The 21,074-nt window shown below is 49.6% G+C and overlaps 1 protein-coding gene across 4 annotated transcripts in view; it reads right to left on the reverse strand.

Moving 5' to 3' along the window:
• Positions 1-21,074, reverse strand: part of LOC149970090 (protein TMEPAI-like) — a 39,719-nt gene that overhangs the window by 4,969 nt on the left and 13,676 nt on the right. The window lies entirely within an intron of this gene.

The following is a 21,074-nucleotide window of genomic DNA, read 5'->3' on the forward strand; positions in this document are numbered from 1 at the left end:
GGAGAGAAAGACAACAGGTTGGAGGATCTAAGCAGACTCCAGGACAGCTGGAGGACAGAGAGGAGAGACACGGAGAGAAAGACAACAGGTTTCAACATCCACAATACAACATGTTGCTAATTAATCACTGTCAATGTCTGGCAGGTACCGTTTTGGGCGGCAGGTAGCCTAGTGGTTAGAGGGGGGAGGCAGGTAGCCTAGTGGTTAGAAGAGGAGGCAGGTAGTTTAGTGGTTAGAGGAGGAGGCAGGTAGTTTAGTGGTTAGAGGAGGAGGCAGGTAGCCTAGTGGTTAGAGGGGGGAGGCAGGTAGCCTAGTGGTTAGAGGGGGGGGGGGCAGGTAGTTTAGTGGTTAGAGGGGGAGGCAGGTAGTCTAGTGGTTAGAGGGGGGAGGCAGGTAGTTTAGTGGTTAGAGGGGGGAGGCAGGTAGTTTAGTGGTTAGAGGGGGGGAGGCAGGTAGTTTAGTGGTTAGAGGGGGGAGGCAGGTAGCCTAGTGGTTAGAGGGGGGAGGCAGGTAGCCTAGTGGTTAGAGGGGTGAGGCAGGTAGTCTAGTGGTTAGAGGGGGAGGCAGGTAGCCTAGTGGTTAGAGGAGGAGGCAGGTCGTTTAGTGGTTAGAGGGGGGAGGCAGGTAGCCTAGTGGTTAGAGGAGGAGGCAGGTAGCCTAGTGGTTAGAGGGGGAGGCAGGTAGCCTAGTGGTTAGAGGAGGAGGCAGGTCGTTTAGTGGTTAGAGGGGGAGGGGGGAGGCAGGTAGTCTAGTGGTTAGAGGAGGAAGCAGGTAGTCTAGTGGTTAGAGGAGGAGGCAGGTCGTTTAGTGGTTAGAGGGAGAGGGGGGAGGCAGGTAGTCTAGTGGTTAGAGAGGGGAGGGGGGAGGCAGGTAGTCTAGTGGTTAGAGAGGGGAGGCAGGTAGCCTAGTGGTTAGAGGAGGAGGCAGGTAGCCTAGTGGTTAGAGGAGGAGGCAGGTAGCCTAGTGGTTAGAGGAGGAGGCAGGTAGCCTAGTGGTTAGAGGAGGAGGCAGGTAGTCTAGTGGTTAGAGGAGGAGGCAGGTAGTTTAGTGGTTAGAGGGGGAGGGGGTAGGCAGGTAGTCTAGTGGTTAGAGAGGGGAGGGGGGAGGCAGGTAGTCTAGTGGTTAGAGGAGGAGGCAGGTCGTTTAGTGGTTAGAGGGGGAGGGGGGAGGCAGGTAGTCTAGTGGTTAGAGAGGGGAGGGGGGAGGCAGGTAGTCTAGTGGTTAGAGGGGGGAGGCAGGTAGTCTAGTGGTTAGAGGGGGAGGGGGGAGGCAGGTAGTCTAGTGGTTAGAGGGGGGAGGTAGGTAGCCTAGTGGTTAGAGGGGGAGGCAGGTAGTCTAGTGGTTAGAGGTGGGAGGCAGGTAGTCTAGTGGTTAGAGGGGGGAGGCAGGTAGTCTAGTGGTTAGAGGGGGGAGGCAGGTAGTCTAGTGGTTAGAGGGGGGAGGCAGGTAGTCTAGTGGTTAGAGGGGGGAGGCAGGTAGTCTAGTGGTTAGAGGGGGGAGGCAGGTAGTCTAGTGGTTAGAGGGGGGAGGCAGGTAGTCTAGTGGTTAGAGGAGGAGGCAGGTAGCCTAGTGGTTAGAGGAGGAGGCAGGTAGTTTAGTGGTTAGAGGGGGGAGGCAGGTAGTTTAGTGGTTAGAGGGGGGGGGGCAGGTAGTTTAGTGGTTAGAGGGGGGAGGCAGGTAGTCTAGTGGTTACAGGAGGAGGCAGGTAGTCTAGTGGTTAGAGGGGGAGGCAGGTAGTCTAGTGGTTAGAGGGGGGAGGCAGGTAGTCTAGTGGTTAGAGGGGGGAGGCAGGTAGTCTAGTGGTTAGGGGGGGGGGGGGGGCAGGTAGTCTAGTGGTTAGAGGGGGAGGCAGGTAGTTTAGTGGTTAGAGGGGGGATGCAGGTAGTCTAGTGGTTAGAGGAGGGAGGCAGGTAGCCTAGTGGTTAGGGGGGGGGGGGGGGGGGGCAGGTAGTCTAGTGGTTAGAGGGGGAGGCAGGTCGTTTAGTGGTTAGAGGGGGAGGGGGGAGGCAGGTAGTCTAGTGGTTAGAGAGGGGAGGGGGGAGGCAGGTAGTCTAGTGGTTAGAGGGGGAGGGGGGAGGCAGGTAGTCTAGTGGTTAGAGGGGGGAGGTAGGTAGCCTAGTGGTTAGAGGAGGAGGCAGGTTGTTTAGTGGTTAGAGGGGGAGGGGGGAGGCAGGTAGTCTAGTGGTTAGAGGGGGGAGGCAGGTAGCCTAGTGGTTAGAGTTGGGAGGCAGGTAGTCTAGTGGTTAGAAGGGGGAGGCAGGTAGCCTAGTGGTTAGAGGGGGGAGGCAGGTAGCCTAGTGGTTAGAGGGGGGAGGCAGGTAGCCTAGTGGTTAGAGGAGGGAGGCAGGTAGCCTAGTGGTTAGAGGAGGGAGGCAGGTAGTCTAGTGGTTAGAGGAGGGAGGCAGGTAGTCTAGTGGTTAGAGGAGGGAGGCAGGTAGTCTAGTGGTTAGAGGAGGAGGCAGGTAGCCTAGTGGTTAGAGGGGGGAGGCAGGTAGTCTAGTGGTTAGAGGGGGCGGGGCAGGTAGCCTAGTGGTTAGAGGGGGCGGCAGGTAGCCTAGTGGTTAGAGGAGGAGGCAGGTAGCCTAGTGGTTAGAGGAGGAGGCAGGTAGTCTAGTGGTTAGAGGAGGAGGCAGGTAGTTTAGTGGTTAGAGGGGGAGGGGGTAGGCAGGTAGTCTAGTGGTTAGAGAGGGGAGGGGGGAGGCAGGTAGTCTAGTGGTTAGAGGAGGAGGCAGGTCGTTTAGTGGTTAGAGGGGGAGGGGGGAGGCAGGTAGTCTAGTGGTTAGAGAGGGGAGGGGGGAGGCAGGTAGTCTAGTGGTTAGAGGGGGGAGGCAGGTAGTCTAGTGGTTAGAGGGGGAGGGGGGAGGCAGGTAGTCTAGTGGTTAGAGGGGGGAGGTAGGTAGCCTAGTGGTTAGAGGGGGAGGCAGGTAGTCTAGTGGTTAGAGGTGGGAGGCAGGTAGTCTAGTGGTTAGAGGGGGGAGGCAGGTAGTCTAGTGGTTAGAGGGGGGAGGCAGGTAGTCTAGTGGTTAGAGGGGGGAGGCAGGTAGTCTAGTGGTTAGAGGGGGGAGGCAGGTAGTCTAGTGGTTAGAGGGGGGAGGCAGGTAGTCTAGTGGTTAGAGGGGGGAGGCAGGTAGTCTAGTGGTTAGAGGGGGGAGGCAGGTAGTCTAGTGGTTAGAGGAGGAGGCAGGTAGCCTAGTGGTTAGAGGAGGAGGCAGGTAGTTTAGTGGTTAGAGGGGGGAGGCAGGTAGTTTAGTGGTTAGAGGGGGGGAGGCAGGTAGTTTAGTGGTTAGAGGGGGGAGGCAGGTAGTCTAGTGGTTACAGGAGGAGGCAGGTAGTCTAGTGGTTAGAGGGGGAGGCAGGTAGTCTAGTGGTTAGAGGGGGGAGGCAGGTAGTCTAGTGGTTAGAGGGGGGAGGCAGGTAGTCTAGTGGTTAGGGGGGGGGGGGGGCAGGTAGTCTAGTGGTTAGAGGGGGAGGCAGGTAGTTTAGTGGTTAGAGGGGGGATGCAGGTAGTCTAGTGGTTAGAGGAGGGAGGCAGGTAGCCTAGTGGTTAGGGGGGGGGGGGGGGGGGCAGGTAGTCTAGTGGTTAGAGGGGGAGGCAGGTCGTTTAGTGGTTAGAGGGGGAGGGGGGAGGCAGGTAGTCTAGTGGTTAGAGAGGGGAGGGGGGAGGCAGGTAGTCTAGTGGTTAGAGGGGGAGGGGGGAGGCAGGTAGTCTAGTGGTTAGAGGGGGGAGGTAGGTAGCCTAGTGGTTAGAGGAGGAGGCAGGTTGTTTAGTGGTTAGAGGGGGAGGGGGGAGGCAGGTAGTCTAGTGGTTAGAGGGGGGAGGCAGGTAGCCTAGTGGTTAGAGTTGGGAGGCAGGTAGCCTAGGGGTTAGAGGGGGGAGGCAGGTAGTCTAGTGGTTAGAAGGGGGAGGCAGGTAGCCTAGTGGTTAGAGGGGGGAGGCAGGTAGCCTAGTGGTTAGAGGGGGGAGGCAGGTAGCCTAGTGGTTAGAGGAGGGAGGCAGGTAGCCTAGTGGTTAGAGGAGGGAGGCAGGTAGTCTAGTGGTTAGAGGAGGGAGGCAGGTAGTCTAGTGGTTAGAGGAGGGAGGCAGGTAGTCTAGTGGTTAGAGGAGGAGGCAGGTAGCCTAGTGGTTAGAGGGGGGAGGCAGGTAGTCTAGTGGTTAGAGGGGGCGGGGCAGGTAGCCTAGTGGTTAGAGGGGGCGGGCCAGGTAGCCTAGTGGTTAGAGCGTTGGACGAGGAACCGAAAGGTTGCAAGATTGATGTTGGATGACGGCATTAAGAAAGCATATATTTGGGATGATGTGTTGTTTTTCATTCCCCCACCAGGTGGTAGCAGAGGTCAACATGTGCAGCTCATCCAGACACTCAGAGAGCTTTAGTCTTCAGGCCACACAGACAGGACCACTACAGACAGGACCAGTATAGACCACTACAGACAGGACCACTATAGACCACTACAGACAGGACCACTACAGACATGACCACTATAGACAATACCACTACAGACATGACAACTATAGACAGGACCACTATAGACAGGACCACTATAGACCACTACAAACAGGACCACTATAGACAGGACCACTATAGACAGGACCACTATAGACCACTACAGACAGGACCACTATAGACAGGACCACTATAGACAGGACCACTATAGACCACTACAGACAGGACCACTACAGACCACTACAGACAGGACCACTACAGACAGGGCCACTACAGACAGGACCACTACAGACAGGACCACTATAGACCACTACAGACATGACCACTACAGACAGGACCACTATAGACAGGACCACTACAGACAGGACCACTGTAGACCACTACAGACAGGACAACTACAGACATGACCACTACAGACAGGACCACTACAGACAGGACCACTATAGACCACTACAGACAGGACCACTATAGACCACTACAGACAGGACCAATATAGACAGGACCACTATAGACCACTACAGACAGGACAACTACAGACATGACCACTACAGACAGGACCACTACAGACAGGACCACTATAGACCACTACAGACAGGACCACTACAGACAGGACCACTACAGACAGGACCACTACAGACAGGACCACTACAGACAGGACCACTACAGACAGGACCACTATAGACCACTACAGACAGGACCACTACAGACAGGACCACTATAGACCACTACAGACAGGACAACTACAGACATGACCACTACAGACAGGACCACTACAGACAGGACCACTATAGACCACTACAGACAGGACCACTATAGACCACTACAGACAGGACCAATATAGACAGGACCACTATAGACCACTACAGACAGGACCACTATAGACCACTACAGACAGGACCACTACAGACAGGACCACTATAGACAGGACCACTATAGACCACTACAGACAGGACCACAATAGACAGGACCACTATAGACAGGACCACTATAGACAGGACCTCTATAGACCACTACAGACAGGACCACTACAGACCACTACAGACAGGACCACTACAGACAGGACCACTATAGACCACTACAGACAGGACCACTACAGACAGGACCACTATAGACCACTACAGACAGGACCACTATAGACCACTACAGACCACTACAGACAGGACCACTATAGACAGGACCACTATAGACCACTACAGACAGGACCACTACAGACCACTACAGACAGGACCACTATAGACAGGACCACTATAGACCACTACAGACAGGACCACTACAGACCACTACAGACAGGACCACTACAGACAGGACCACTACAGGCAGGACCACTATAGACAGGACCACTACAGACAGGACCACTATAGACAATACCACTACAGACAGAACCACTATAGACCACTACAGACAGGACCACTACAGACAGGACCACTATAGACAATACCACTACAGACAGGACCACTATAGACCACTACAGACAGGATCACTACAGACAGGACCACTATAGACCACTACAGACAGGACCACTACAGACAGGACCACTATAGACCACTAGAGACAGGACCACTATAGACCACTACAGACAGGACCACTATAGACCACTACAGACAGGACCACTATAGACCACTACAGACAGGAACACTATAGACAGGACCACTATAGACAATACCACTATAGACAGGACCACTATAGACAAGACCACTATAGACAGGACCACTATAGACCACTACAGACAGGACCACTATAGACAGGACCACTACAGACAGGACCACTATAGACCACTACAGACAGGACCACTATAGACAGGACCACTATAGACAGGACCACTATAGACAGGACCACTACAGACAGGACCACTATAGACAATACCACTATAGACAATACCACTATAGACAGGACCACTACAGACAGGACCACTATAGACAATACCACTATAGACAATACCACTATAGACAGGACCACTATAGACAAGACCACTATAGACAGGACCACTATAGACCACTACAGACAGGACCACTATAGACAGGACCACTACAGACAGGACCATTATAGACAGGACCACTATAGACCACTACAGACAGGACCACTATAGACAGGACCACTATAGACAGGACCACTACAGACAATACCACTATAGACAATACCACTATAGACAAATCAAATCAAATCAAATTTTATTTGTCACATACACATGGTTAGCAGATGTTAATGCGAGTGTAGCGAAATGCTTGTGCTTCTAGTTCCGACAATGCAGTAATAACAAGTAATCTAACTAACAATTCCAGAACTACTGTCTTGTACACAGTGTAAGGGGATAAAGAATATGTACATAAGGATATATGAATGAGTGATGGTACAGAGCAGTATAGGAAAGATACAGTAGATGGTATCGGGTACAGTATATACAAATGAGATGAGTATGTAAACAAAGTGGCATAGTATAGTATAAAGTGGCTAGTGATACATGTATTACATAAGGATACCGTCGATGATATAGAGTACAGTATATACGTATGCATATGAGATGAATAATGTAGGGTAAGTAACATTTATATAAGGTAGCATTGTTTAAAGTGGCTAGTGATATATTTACATCATTTCCCATCAATTCCCATTATTAAAGTGGCTGGAGTTGAGTCAGTGTCAGTGTGTTGGCAGCAGCCACTCAGTGTTAGTGGTGGCTGTTTAACAGTCTGATGGCCTTGAGATAGAAGCTGTTTTTCAGTCTCTCGGTCCCAGCTTTGATGCACCTGTACTGACCTCGCCTTCTGGATGATAGCGGGGTGAACAGGCAGTGGCTCGGGTGGTTGATGTCCTTGATGATCTTTATGGCCTTCCTGTGACATCGGGTGGTGTAGGTGTCCTGGAGGGCAGGTAGTTTGCCCCCGGTGATGCGTTGTGCAGACCTCACTACCCTCTGGAGAGCCTTACGGTTGAGGGCGGTGCAGTTGCCATACCAGGCGGTGATACAGCCCACCAGGATGCTCTCGATTGTGCATCTGTAGAAGTTTGTGAGTGCTTTTGGTGACAAGCCGAATTTCTTCAGCCTCCTGAGGTTGAAGAGGCGCTGCTGCGCCTTCTTCACGATGCTGTCTGTGTGAGTGGACCAATTCAGTTTGTCTGTGATGTGTATGCCGAGGAACTTAAAACTTGCTACCCTCTCCACTACTGTTCCATCGATGTGGATAGGGGGGTGTTCCCTCTGCTGTTTCCTGAAGTCCACAATCATCTCCTTAGTTTTGTTGACGTTGAGTGTGAGGTTGTTTTCCTGACACCACACTCCGAGGGCCCTCACCTCCTCCCTGTAGGCCGTCTCATCGTTGTTGGTAATCAAGCCTACCACTGTTGTGTCGTCCGCAAACTTGATGATTGAGTTGGAGGCGTGCGTGGCCACGCAGTCGTGGGTGAACAGGGAGTACAGGAGAGGGCTCAGAACGCAACCTTGTGGGGCCCCAGTGTTGAGGATCAGCGGGGAGGAGATGTTGTTGCCTACCCTCACCACCTGGGGGCGGCCCGTCAGGAAGTCCAGTACCCAGTTGCACAGGGCGGGGTCGAGACCCAGGGTCTCGAGCTTGATGACGAGCTTGGAGGGTACTATGGTGTTGAATGCCGAGCTGTAGTCGATGAACAGCATTCTCACATAGGTATTCCTCTTGTCCAGATGGGTTAGGGCAGTGTGCAGTGTGGTTGAGATTGCATCGTCTGTGGACCTATTTGGGCGGTAAGCAAATTGGAGTGGGTCTAGGGTGTCAGGTAGGGTGGAGGTGATATGGTCCTTGACTAGTCTCTCAAAGCACTTCATGATGACGGATGTGAGTGCTACGGGGCGGTAGTCATTTAGCTCAGTTACCTTAGCTTTCTTGGGAACAGGAACAATGGTGGCCCTCTTGAAGCATGTGGGAACAGCAGACTGGTATAGGGATTGATTGAATATGTCCGTAAACACACCGGCCAGCTGGTCTGCGCATGCTCTGAGGGCGCGGCTGGGGATGCCATCTGGGCCTGCAGCCTTGCGAGGGTTAACACGTTTAAATGTCTTACTCACCTCGGCTGCAGTGAAGGAGAGACCGCATGTTTTCGTTGCAGGCCGTGTCAGTGGCACTGTATTGTCCTCAAAGCGGGCAAAAAAGTTATTTAGTCTGCCTGGGAGCAAGACATCCTGGTCCGTGACTGGGCTGGGTTTCTTCCTGTAGTCCGTGATTGACTGTAGACCCTGCCACATGCCTCTTGTGTCTGAGCCGTTGAATTGAGATTCTACTTTGTCTCTGTACTGGCGCTTAGCTTGTTTGATAGCCTTGCGGAGGGAATAGCTGCACTGTTTGTATTCGGTCATGTTACCAGACACCTTGCCCTGATTAAAAGCAGTGGTTCGCGCTTTCAGTTTCACACGAATGCTGCCATCAATCCACGGTTTCTGGTTAGGGAATGTTTTAATCGTTGCTATGGGAACGACATCTTCAACGCACGTTCTAATGAACTCGCACACCGAATCAGCGTATTCGTCAATGTTGTTATCTGACGCAATACGAAACATCTCCCAGTCCACGTGATGGAAGCAGTCTTGGAGTGTGGAGTCAGCTTGGTCGGACCAGCGTTGGACAGACCTCAGCGTGGGAGCCTCTTGTTTTAGTTTCTGTCTGTAGGCAGGGATCAACAAAATGGAGTCGTGGTCAGCTTTTCCGAAAGGGGGGCGGGGCAGGGCCTTATATGCGTCGCGGAAGTTAGAGTAACAATGGTCCAAGGTCTTTCCTCCCCTGGTTGCGCAATCGATATGCTGATAAAATTTGGGGAGTCTTGTTTTCAGATTAGTAAAGGACCACTATAGACAGGACCACTATAGACAATACCACTATAGACAATACCACTATAGACAGGACCACCATAGACATGACCACTACAAGACATGACCACTATAGACAGGACCACTATAGACAGGACCACTATAGACAATACCACTACAGACAGGACCACTATAGACAATACCACTATAGACAATGCCACTATAGACAATACCACTATAGACAGGACCACTATAGACCACTACAGACAGGACCACTATAGACAGGACCACTACAGACAGGACCACTATAGACCACTACAGACAGAACCACTATAGACAGGACCACTATAGACAGGACCACTATAGACAGGACAACTATAAACAGGACCACTATAGACAGGACCACTATAGACCATTATAGACAGGACCACTATAGAGAGGACCATTATAGACAGGACCATTATAGACAGGACCACTATAGACAGGACCACTATAGACAGGACCACTATAGACAGGAATACTATAGACATGACCATTATAGACAGGACCACTATAGACAGGACCACTATAGACATGACCACTATAGACAGGACCACTATAGACATGACCACTATAGACAGGACCACTCTAGACAGGACCACTATAGACAGGACCACTATAGACAGGACCACTATAGACAGGACCACTATAGACAGGACCATTATAGACAGGACCACTATAGACAGGACCACTACAGACAATATCACTATAGACAGGACCACTATAGACCATTATAGACAGGACCACTATAGACAGGAGCACTATAGACAATACCACTATAGACAGGACCACTATAGACCACTACAGACAGGACCACTATAGACAGGACCACTATAGACAGGACCACTATAGACCACTATAGACAGGACCACTATAGACAGGACCACTATAGACAGGACCACAATAGACCACTATAGACAGGACCACTATAGACAGGACCACTATAGACAGGACCACTATAGACAATACCACTATAGACAGGACCACTATAGACCATTATAGACAGGACCACTATAGACAGGACCACTATATACAATACCACTATAGACAGGACCACTACAGACAGGACCACTATAGACAAGACCACTACAGACAGGACCACTATAGACCACTACAGACAGGACCACTATAGACAGGACCACTATTGACATGACCGCTATAGACAGGACCACTATAGACAGGACCACTATAGACAATACCACTATAGACAGGACCACTATAGACCACTACAGACAGGACCACTATAGACAGGACCACTATAGACAATACCACTATAGACAGGACCACCATAGACCACTACAGACAGGACCACTATAGACAGGACCACTATAGACAGGACCACTATAGACAGGACCACTATAGACCATTATAGACAGGACCTCTATAGACAAGATCACTATAAACAGGACCACTATAGACAGGACCACTACAAGACATGACCACTATAGACAGGACAACTATAAACAGGACCACTATAGACAGGACCAATATAGACAAGATCACTATAGACAGGGCCACTATAGACAGGACCACTATACACAGGACAACTATAGACCATTATAGACAGGACCACTATAGACAGGGCCACTATAGACAGGACCACTATAGACAGGACCACTATAGACCACTACAGACAGGACCATTATAGACAGGACCACTATAGACAGGACAACTATAGACAGGACCACTATAGACAAGACCACTATAGACAGGAGCACTATAGACAGGACCATTATAGACAGGACCACTATAGACAGGACCACTATAGACAGGACCACTATAGACATGACCACTATAGACAGGACCACTATAGACCTGTAAAGAGAGTAGCAACACCTGTAGACAGACTCACTGGTAAAGAGAGTAGTAACACCTGTAGACAGACTCACTGGTAAAGAGAGTAGCAACACCTGTAGACAGACTCACTGGTAAAGAGAGTAGTAACACCTGCAGACAGACTCACTTGTAAAGAGAGTAGTAACACCTGTAGACAGACTCACTGGTAAAGAGAGTAGTAACACCTGTAGACAGACTCACTGGTAAAGAGAGTAGTAACACCTGTAGACAGACTCACTGGTAAAGAGAGTAGTAACACCTGCAGACAGACTCACTGGTAAAGAGAGTAGTAACACCTGTAGACAGACTCACTGGTAAAGAGAGTAGTAACACCTGCAGACAGACTCACTGGTAAAGAGAGTAGTAACACCTGAAGACAGACTCACTGGAAAAGAGAGTAGTAACACCTGTAGACAGACTCACTGGTAAAGAGAATAGTAACACCTGTAGACAGACTCACTGGTAAAGAGAGTAGCAACACCTGTAGACAGACTCACTGGTAAAGAGAGTAGCAACACCTGTAGACAGACTCACTGGTAAAGAGAGTAGCAACAGCTAATACTGCTACTACTGCAACTACTACTGCTACTACTACTACTGCTACTACAACTGCTACAACAACAACTACTACTACTACTACTACTACTACTACTACTACAACTGCTACTACTACTACTACAACTGCTACTACTACAACTGCTACTACTACTGATACTGCTACTACTACTGCTACTACAACTGCTACTACTACTACTGATACTGCTACTACTGATACTGCTACTACTACTGATACTGCTACTACAACTGCTACTGCTACTACTGATACTACTACTACTGCTACTACTACTGATACTGCTACTGATATTACTACAACTGCTACTACTACAACTGCTACTACTACTGATACTGCTACTGCTACTACTACAACTGATACTACTACTACTGCTACTGCTACTACTACTGATACTACTACTACTACTGTAACTGCTACTACTGATACTACTACTACTACTACTACTACTGTTACTACTACAACTGATACTACTACTACTACTACTACTACTGTTACTACTACAACTGCTACTACAACTATTACTACTACTACTGCTGATACTACTACTACTGCTATTGATACTACTGCTGGTACTACTGATACTACTACAGATACTACAACTACTACTACTAATACTACTACTACTACTACTACTACCACTGCTACTACTATTACTACTATTGATACTACTACTATTACTACTACTACTGCTACTACTACTGATACTACTACTACTATTACTACTACCACTGCTACTACTATTACTACTACTGATACTACTACTATTACTACTACTACTACCACCACCACTACTACTACTGCGACTACTGATACTACTGCTACTACTACTACTGCTACTACTGCTACTGATACTACAACTACTACTACTACTGATACTACTACTACTATTACTACTACTACTACTACCACTACTACTACTACTACTACTGCTACTACTACTGATACTACTACTACAACTGCTACTACTACTACTGCTACTACTACAACTACTACTACCACTACTGATACTACTACTACTACTACTACCGCCACTACTACTACTACTACTACTTTTACTACTGCTACCACTACCACCACTACTACTACTGTTACTACTACTACTGCTACCACTACTACTGATACTACTACTATTACTACTACTGATACTACTACTACTATTACTACTACTGATACTACTACTACTACTACTACTACCACTACTACTACTACTACTACTACTGATACTACTACTACTACTACCACTACTACTGCTGATACTACTACCACCACTACTACTAATACTGATACTACTACTACTACTACCACTACTACTACTACTACTATTACTACTACTGCTACCACTACCACCACTACTACTACTGATACTACTACTACTACTGATACTACTACTATTACTACTACTGATACTACTACTACTACTACTGATACTACTACTACTACTACTACCACTACTACTGATACTACTACTACCACCACTACTATTACTGATACTACTACTACTGATACTACTACTACTACTACTACTACCACTACTACTACTGATACTACTACTACTACCACTCCTACTACCTCTCTCTCCTGAAACACATTGTGTTGCATTACATACCTGAAATATGCTGTATAAATAAAGCTTGATTTGAAGAAGCCATTTCAGGCTAGCTTGTCTAGCCATATTATCTTGTCTAACTATATTATCTTGTCTAACTATATTATCTTGTCTAACTATATTATCTTGTCTAACCATATCTTGTCTAACTATATTATCTTGTCTAACTATATTATCTTGTCTAGCCATATTATCTTGTCTAACTATATTATCTTGTCTAACTATATTATCTTGTCTAACCATATCTTGTCTAACTATATTATCTTGTCTAACTATATTATCTTGTCTAACTATATTATCTTGTCTAACTATATTATCTTGTCTAGCCATATTATCTTGTCTAACTATATTATCTTGTCGAAGTATTTTATCTTGTCTAACTATATTATCTTGTCTAACTATATTATCTTGTCTAACTATTCTATCTTGTCTAACTATATTATCTTGTCTAACTACAGTGGGGCAAAAAAGTATTTAGTCAGCCACCAATTGTGCAAGTTCTCCCACTTAAAAAGATGGTGGAAAATAAGTGGTAATCCACCTGATCTCTCTGTGATGTCACACTGTGGTATTCCACCTGATCTCTCTGTGATGTCACACTGTGGTATTCCACCTGATCTCTCTGTGATGTCACACTGTGGTATTCCACCTGATCTCTCTGTGATGTCACACTGTGGTATTCCACCTGATCTCTCTGTGATGTCACACTGTGGTATTCCACCTGATCTCTCTGTGATGTCACACTGTGGTATTCCACCTGATCTCTCTGTGATTTCACACTGTGGTATTCCACCTGATCTCTCTGTGATGTCACAGATATGGGAGTTTATCAATGTTTGATTTGTTTTTTCAAATTCTTTGTGGATCTGTGTAATCTGAGGGAAATATGTGTCTCTAATATGGTCATACATTGGGCAGGAGGTGAGGAAGTGCAGCTCAGTTTCCACCTCATTTTGTTGGCAGTGTTGCACATAGTCTGTCTTCTCTTGAGAGCCAGGTCTGTCTGTCTGTCTGTCTGCCTCTCTCTCCCTCCAGACATTAGACCAGCCAGCCCCTCTCCCTCCAGACAGTAGAACAGCCAGCCCCTGTCCTCCTCTCTCTCCCTCCAGACAGTAGACCAGCCAGCCCCTCTCTCCTCTCCCTCCAGACAGTAGACCAGCCAGCCCCTCTCCTCCTCTCTCTCCCTCCAGACAGTAGACCAGCCAGCCCCTCTCCTCCTCTCTCTCCCTCCAGACAGTAGACCAGCCAGCCCCTCTCCTTCTCTCTCTCCCTCCAGACAGTAGACCAGCCAGCCCCTCTCCTTCTCTCTCTCCCTCCAGACAGTAGACCAGCCAGCCCCTGTCCTCCTCTCTCCCTCCAGACAGTAGACCAGCCAGCCCCTCTCCTTCACTCTCTCTCTCCAGACAGTAGACCAGCCAGCCCCTCTCCTCCTCTCTCTCCCTCCAGACAGTAGACCAGCCAGCCCCTCTCCTCCTCTCTCTCCCTCCAGACAGTAGACCAGCCAGTCCCTCTCCTTCTCTCTCTCCCTCCAGACAGTAGAACAGCCAGCCCCTCTCCTCTCCCTCCCTCCAGACAGTAGACCAGCCAGCCCCTCTCCTTCTCTCTCTCTCCCTCCAGACAGTAGAACAGCCAGCCCCTCTCCTCTCCCTCCCTCCAGACAGTAGACCAGCCAGCCCCTCTCCTTCTCTCTCTCTCCCTCCAGACAGTAGAACAGCCAGCCCCTCTCCTCTCCCTCCCTCCAGACAGTAGACCAGCCAGCCCCTCTCCTTCTCTCTCTCTCCCTCCAGACAGTAGACCAGCCAGCCCCTCTCCTCCTCTCTCTCCCTCCAGACAGTAGACCAGCCAGTCCCTCTCCTCCTCTCTCTCCCTCCAGACAGTAGAACAGCCAGCCCCTGTCCTCCTCTCTCTCCATCCAGACAGTAGACCAGCCAGCCCCTCTCTCCTCTCCCTCCAGACAGTAGACCAGCCAGCCCCTCTCCTCCTCTCTCTCCCTCCAGACAGTAGACCAGCCAGCCCCTCTCCTCCTCTCTCTCCCTCCAGACAGTAGACCAGCCAGCCCCTCTCCTTCTCTCTCTCCCTCCAGACAGTAGACCAGCCAGCCCCTCTCCTTCTCTCTCTCCCTCCAGACAGTAGACCAGCCAGCCCCTGTCCTCCTCTCTCCCTCCAGACAGTAGACCAGCCAGCCCCTCTCCTTCACTCTCTCTCTCCAGACAGTAGACCAGCCAGCCCCTCTCCTCCTCTCTCTCCCTCCAGACAGTAGACCAGCCAGTCCCTCTCCTTCTCTCTCTCCCTCCAGACAGTAGAACAGCCAGCCCCTCTCCTCTCCCTCCCTCCAGACAGTAGACCAGCCAGCCCCTCTCCTTCTCTCTCTCTCCCTCCAGACAGTAGAACAGCCAGCCCCTCTCCTCTCCCTCCCTCCAGACAGTAGACCAGCCAGCCCCTCTCCTTCTCTCTCTCTCCCTCCAGACAGTAGAACAGCCAGCCCCTCTCCTCTCCCTCCCTCCAGACAGTAGACCAGCCAGCCCCTCTCCTTCTCTCTCTCTCCCTCCAGACAGTAGACCAGCCAGCCCCTCTCCTCCTCTCTCTCCCTCCAGACAGTAGACCAGCCAGTCCCTCTCCTCCTCTCTCTCCCTCCAGACAGTAGACCAGCCAGTCCCTCTCCTTCTCTCTCTCCCTCCAGACAGTAGACCAGCCTTTCTCTCCTTCTCCTGGGCCCTCAGGTCAGCAGTCAGCTGGAAGGGGGGGGGGGGGGGGGGGGGCTTCACCAGACCAGACATTTCAATTGGAGTCATTTAGCAGAAGCTTTTATCCAGAGAGATATAAAGTTGTGAGTGCCTGCATTTTGTACAGACACACTACTCTCCCTCCCTCCATACAATAGACCAGTCAGCCCCTATTCCTCTCACTCTCCCTCCAGACAATAGACCAGCCAGCCCCTCTTCCTCTGTGTCTCTCCCTCTGCCCCAGGGGCCTGGGGTCAGCAGTCAGCTGGTGGGGGGAGGGGGGGTAGTCTAGAGCTGCCAGACAGCGGGGGAGGAGGCTGTAGTCTGGGGGGAGAGGTGGTTGAGATTCAGACACCCTCTGAATCACTGATGAAGACAGAGGACGACTCCAGACACCACAAATATCCCAGATCAGCCAAATGGTAAACTAGTACCAAGTCGTACCCTACACTATAGGGAATAGGGTGCCGATTGGGATGCACACAGGGCATTATAGAGTTACAACAGTACTAAGACAACCCAGTGTGTGTTATCTGTTACGTACAGGGCATTATAGAGTTACAACAGTACTAAGACAACCCAGTGTGTGTTATCTGTACAGGGCATTATAGAGTTACAACAGTACTAAGACAACCCAGTGGGTGTTATCTGTACAGGGCATTATAGAGTTACAACAGTACTAAGACAACCCAGTGGGTGTTATCTGTACAGGGCATTATAGAGTTACAACAGTACCAAGACAACCCAGTGTGTGTTATCTGTACAGGGCATTATAGAGTTACAACAGTACTAAGAAAACCCAGTGTGTGTTATCTGTACAGGGCATTATAGAGTTACAACAGTACTAAGACAACCCAGTGGGTGTTATCTATACAGGGCATTATAGAGTTACAACAGTACTAAGACAACCCAGTGTGTGTTATCTGTACAGGGCATTATAGAGTTACAACAGTACTAAGACAACCCAGTGGGTGTTATCTGTACAGGGCATTATAGAGTTACAACAGTACTAAGACAACCCAGTGGGTGTTATCTGTACAGGGCATTATAGAGTTACAACAGTACTAAGACAACCCAGTGGGTGTTATCTGTACAGGGCATTATAGAGTTACAACAGTACTAAGACAACCCAGTGTGTGTTATCTGTACAGGGCATTATAGAGTTACAACAGTACTAAGACAACCCAGTGGGTGTTATCTGTCACGTACAGGGCCCAGTGAGAGGATCTCCTGTTACGTACAGGGCCCAGTGAGAGTATCTCCTATCTGTTACGTACAGGGCCCAGTGAGAGGATCGCCTATCTGTTACGTACAGGGCCCAGTGAGAGGATCTCCTATCTGTTACGTACAGGGCCCAGTGAGAGGATCTCCTGTTACGTACAGGGCCCAGTGAGAGTATCTCCTATCTGTTACGTACAGGGCCCAGTGAGAGTATCTCCTATCTGTTACGTACAGGGCCCAGTGAGAGGATCGCCTATCTGTTACGTACAGGGCCCAGTGAGAGTATCTCCTATCTGTTACGTACAGGGCCCAGTGAGAGGATCGCCTATCTGTTACGTACAGGGCCCAGTGAGAGTATCTCCTATCTGTTACGTACAGGGCCCAGTGAGAGGATCGCCTATCTGTTACGTACAGGGCCCAGTGAGAGGATCTCCTATCTGTTACGTACAGGGCCCAGTGAGAGGATCTCACATCTGTTACGTACAGGGCCCAGTGAGAGGATCTCACATCTGTTACGTACAGGGCCCAGTGAGAGGATCTCCTATCTGTTACGTACAGGGCCCAGTGAGAGGATCTCCTATCTGTTACGTACAGGGCCCAGTGAGAGGATCTCCTATCTGTTACGTACAGGGCACAGTGAGAGGATCTCCTATCTGTTACGTACAGGGCCCAGTGAGAGGATCTCCTATCTGTTACGTACAGGGCCCAGTGAGAGGATCTCATATCTGTAATGTTAGTAAGAAGGAGAGAGGAGCGACCCAGAGACCAGGTTGCAATGTCCTGTAAGTAGAGAGGAGAGACCAGGTTGTAATGTCCTGTAAGTAGAGAGGAGAGACCAGGTTGTAATGTCCTGTAAGTAGAGAGGAGAGACCCAGAGACCAGGTTGTAATGTCCTGTAAGTAGAGAGGAGCGACCCAGAGACCAGGTTGTAATGTCCTGTAAGTAGAGAGGAGCGACCAGGTTGTAATGTCCTGTAAGTAGAGAGGAGAGACCAGGTTGTAATGTCCTGTAAGTAGAGAGGAGAGACCTGGTTGTAATGTCCTGTAAGTAGAGAGGAGAGACCAGGTTGTAATGTCCTGTAAGTAGAGAGGAGAGACCAGGTTGTAATGTCCTGTAAGTAGAGAGGAGAGACCAGGTTGTAATGTCCTGTAAGTAGAGAGGAGAGACCAGGTTGTAATGTCCTGTAAGTAGAGAGGAGAGACCAGGTTGTAATGTCCTGTAAGTAGAGAGGAGAGACCAGGTTGTAATGTCCTGTAAGGAGGACAGAGGAGAGACCAGGTTGTAATGTCCTGTAAGGAGAGAGGAAAGACCAGGCTGTAATGTCCTGTAAGGAGAGAGGAGAGACCAGGTTGTAATGTCCTGTAAGGAGGACAGAGGAGAGACCAGGTTGTAATGTCCTGTAAGGAGAGAGGAGAGACCAGGTTGTAATGTCCTGTAAGGAGGACAGAGGAGAGACCAGGTTGTAATGTCCTGTAAGGAGGACAGAGGAGAGACCAGGTTGTAATGTCCTGTAAGGAGGACAGAGGAGAGAGGAGAGAGGGGAGAGGAGAGAGGAGAGAGGGGAGAGGAGAGAGGAGAGAGGGGAGAGGAGAGAGGAGAGAGGAGAGAGGGGAGAGGAAATGCACTACGTTTGACCACTACTTTTGACCTGACCACCAACCAAGAATTCACAAAATGGGACAAACACCAAATTGAGACTATGCATGCAGAATTCTGCTAAAATATCCTCAGTGTACAACGTAAAACACCAAATAATGCATGCAGAGCAGAATTAGGCCGATACCCGCTAATTATCAAAATCCAGAAAAGAGCCGTTAAATTCTACAACGACCTAAAAGGAAGCGATGCCCAAACCTTCCACAACAAAGCCATCACCTACAGAGAGATGAACCTGGAGAAGAGTCCCCTAAGCAAGCTGGTCCTGGGACTCTGTTCACAAACACACCCCACAGAGCCTCAGGACAGCAGCACAATTAGACCCAACCAAATCATGAGAAAACAAAAAGATAATTACTTGACACATTGGAAAGAATGTGAAAAACGGAGCAAACTAGAATGTTATTTGGCCCTAAACAGAGAGGACACAGCGGAACTAAATACCTGACCACTGTGACTGACCCTAAACAGAGAGGACAAAGTGGCAGAATACCTGACCACAGTGACTGACCCTAAACAGAGAGGACACAGTGACTGACCCTAAACAGAGAGGACACAGTGGCAGAATACCTGACCACTGTGACTGACCCTAAACAGAGAGGACACAGTGGCAGAATACCTGACCACTGTGACTGACCCTAAACAGAGAGGACACAGTGGCAGAATACCTGACCACTGTGACTGACCCTAAACAGAGAGTGGCAGAATACCTGTCCACTGTGACTGACCCTAAACAGAGAGTGGCAGAATACCTAACCACTGTGACTGACCCTAAACAGAGAGGACACAGTGGCAGAATACCTGACCACTGTGACTGACCCTAAACAGAGAGGACACAGTGGCAGAATAGACAGTCTGTATATTTCAGACAGCGTTATCGTCTCAGACAGCGTTGTCACCTCAGACAGCGTTGTCGTCTCAGACAGCGTTATCGTCTCAGACAGCGTTGTCGTCTCAGACAGCGTTATCATCTCAGACAGCGTTGTCATCTCAGACAGCGTTGTCATCTCAGACAGCGTTGTCATCTCAGACAGCGTTGTCGTCTCAGACAGCGTTATCGTCTCAGACAGCGTTGTCATCTCAGACAGCGTTGTCATCTCAGACAGCGTTGTCGTCTCAGACAGCGTTATCGTCTCAGACAGCGTTGTCGTCTCAGACAGCGTTGTCATCTCAGACAGCGTTATCATCTCAGACAGCGTTGTCATCTCAGACAGCGTTGTCATCTCAGACAGCGTTATCGTCTCAGACAGCGTTGTCATCTCAGACAGCGTTGTCATCTCAGACAGCGTTGTCGTCTCAGACAGCGTTATCATCTCAGACAGCATTATCATCTCAGACAGCGTTGCCAGACCCCACAGAGCCAGACAGCGTTGTCATCTCAGACCGCGTTGTCATCTCAGACCATCTAGAGAGTAAATAGCTGTTGACCCTCCGAGACATCAGACACACACACCCCTCTCTAGTCTGACTAATGGCCTGTCACACACCACAGACACACAGGGGAAGGTTGGGAACAAGTAGAGGGAGTGGGTGGTGAGGAACCCAGACACAAAGGGAGGGAGCCCAGTCACTGGCTGGCTGGCTGCCTGTAGCATGTCTCAGCAAGCAGGAACCAGTCTGAGGTCTGAGACAAGAGGACGTGACGTGAGGGCGGACCTCTCCTCTTCTCTGCCTAGTGCCTCAGCCTGCTCCTTGACCCCCATAGACAAGCAGCTCTTTCTAATTGTCATACCGTATCCCCTGGCTGTAGTCCTCTGTAACAACCGTACACTCTGAAGGGCTCCAAAAGGGTTATTCGGCTGTCCCCGTAGGAAAACCCTTCTGGGTTCCGAGGATAACTATTTGGGGTTCCATGTAGAACCCTCTGTGCAAAGGACCACACTGCAGACCATAAAACACAGACACAGAGACAGAGACAGGCACAGAGACAGACCCAGACCACACTATAGCCCACAGCGCCCCTGGCTCTTGGCTATAGTGGGGTCTGGCTCTGTGGGCTATAGTGTGGTCTGGCACTGTGGGCTATAGTGGAGTCTGACTCTGTGGGCTATAGTGGAGTCTGACTCTGTGGGCTATAGTGTGGTCTGGCTCTGTGGGCTATAGTGTGGTCTGGCTCTGTGGGCTATAGTGTGGTCTGGCTCTGTGGGCTATAGTGTGGTCTGACTCTGTGTCTGACTCTGTGGGCTATAGTGGGGGTCTGGCT

Source organism: Oncorhynchus mykiss, unplaced genomic scaffold (genome assembly GCF_057628025.1).
Source record: "Oncorhynchus mykiss isolate SJ-2025 unplaced genomic scaffold, ASM5762802v1 scaffold93, whole genome shotgun sequence".
In the NCBI taxonomy this organism is placed as follows: Eukaryota; Metazoa; Chordata; class Actinopteri; order Salmoniformes; family Salmonidae; genus Oncorhynchus; species Oncorhynchus mykiss.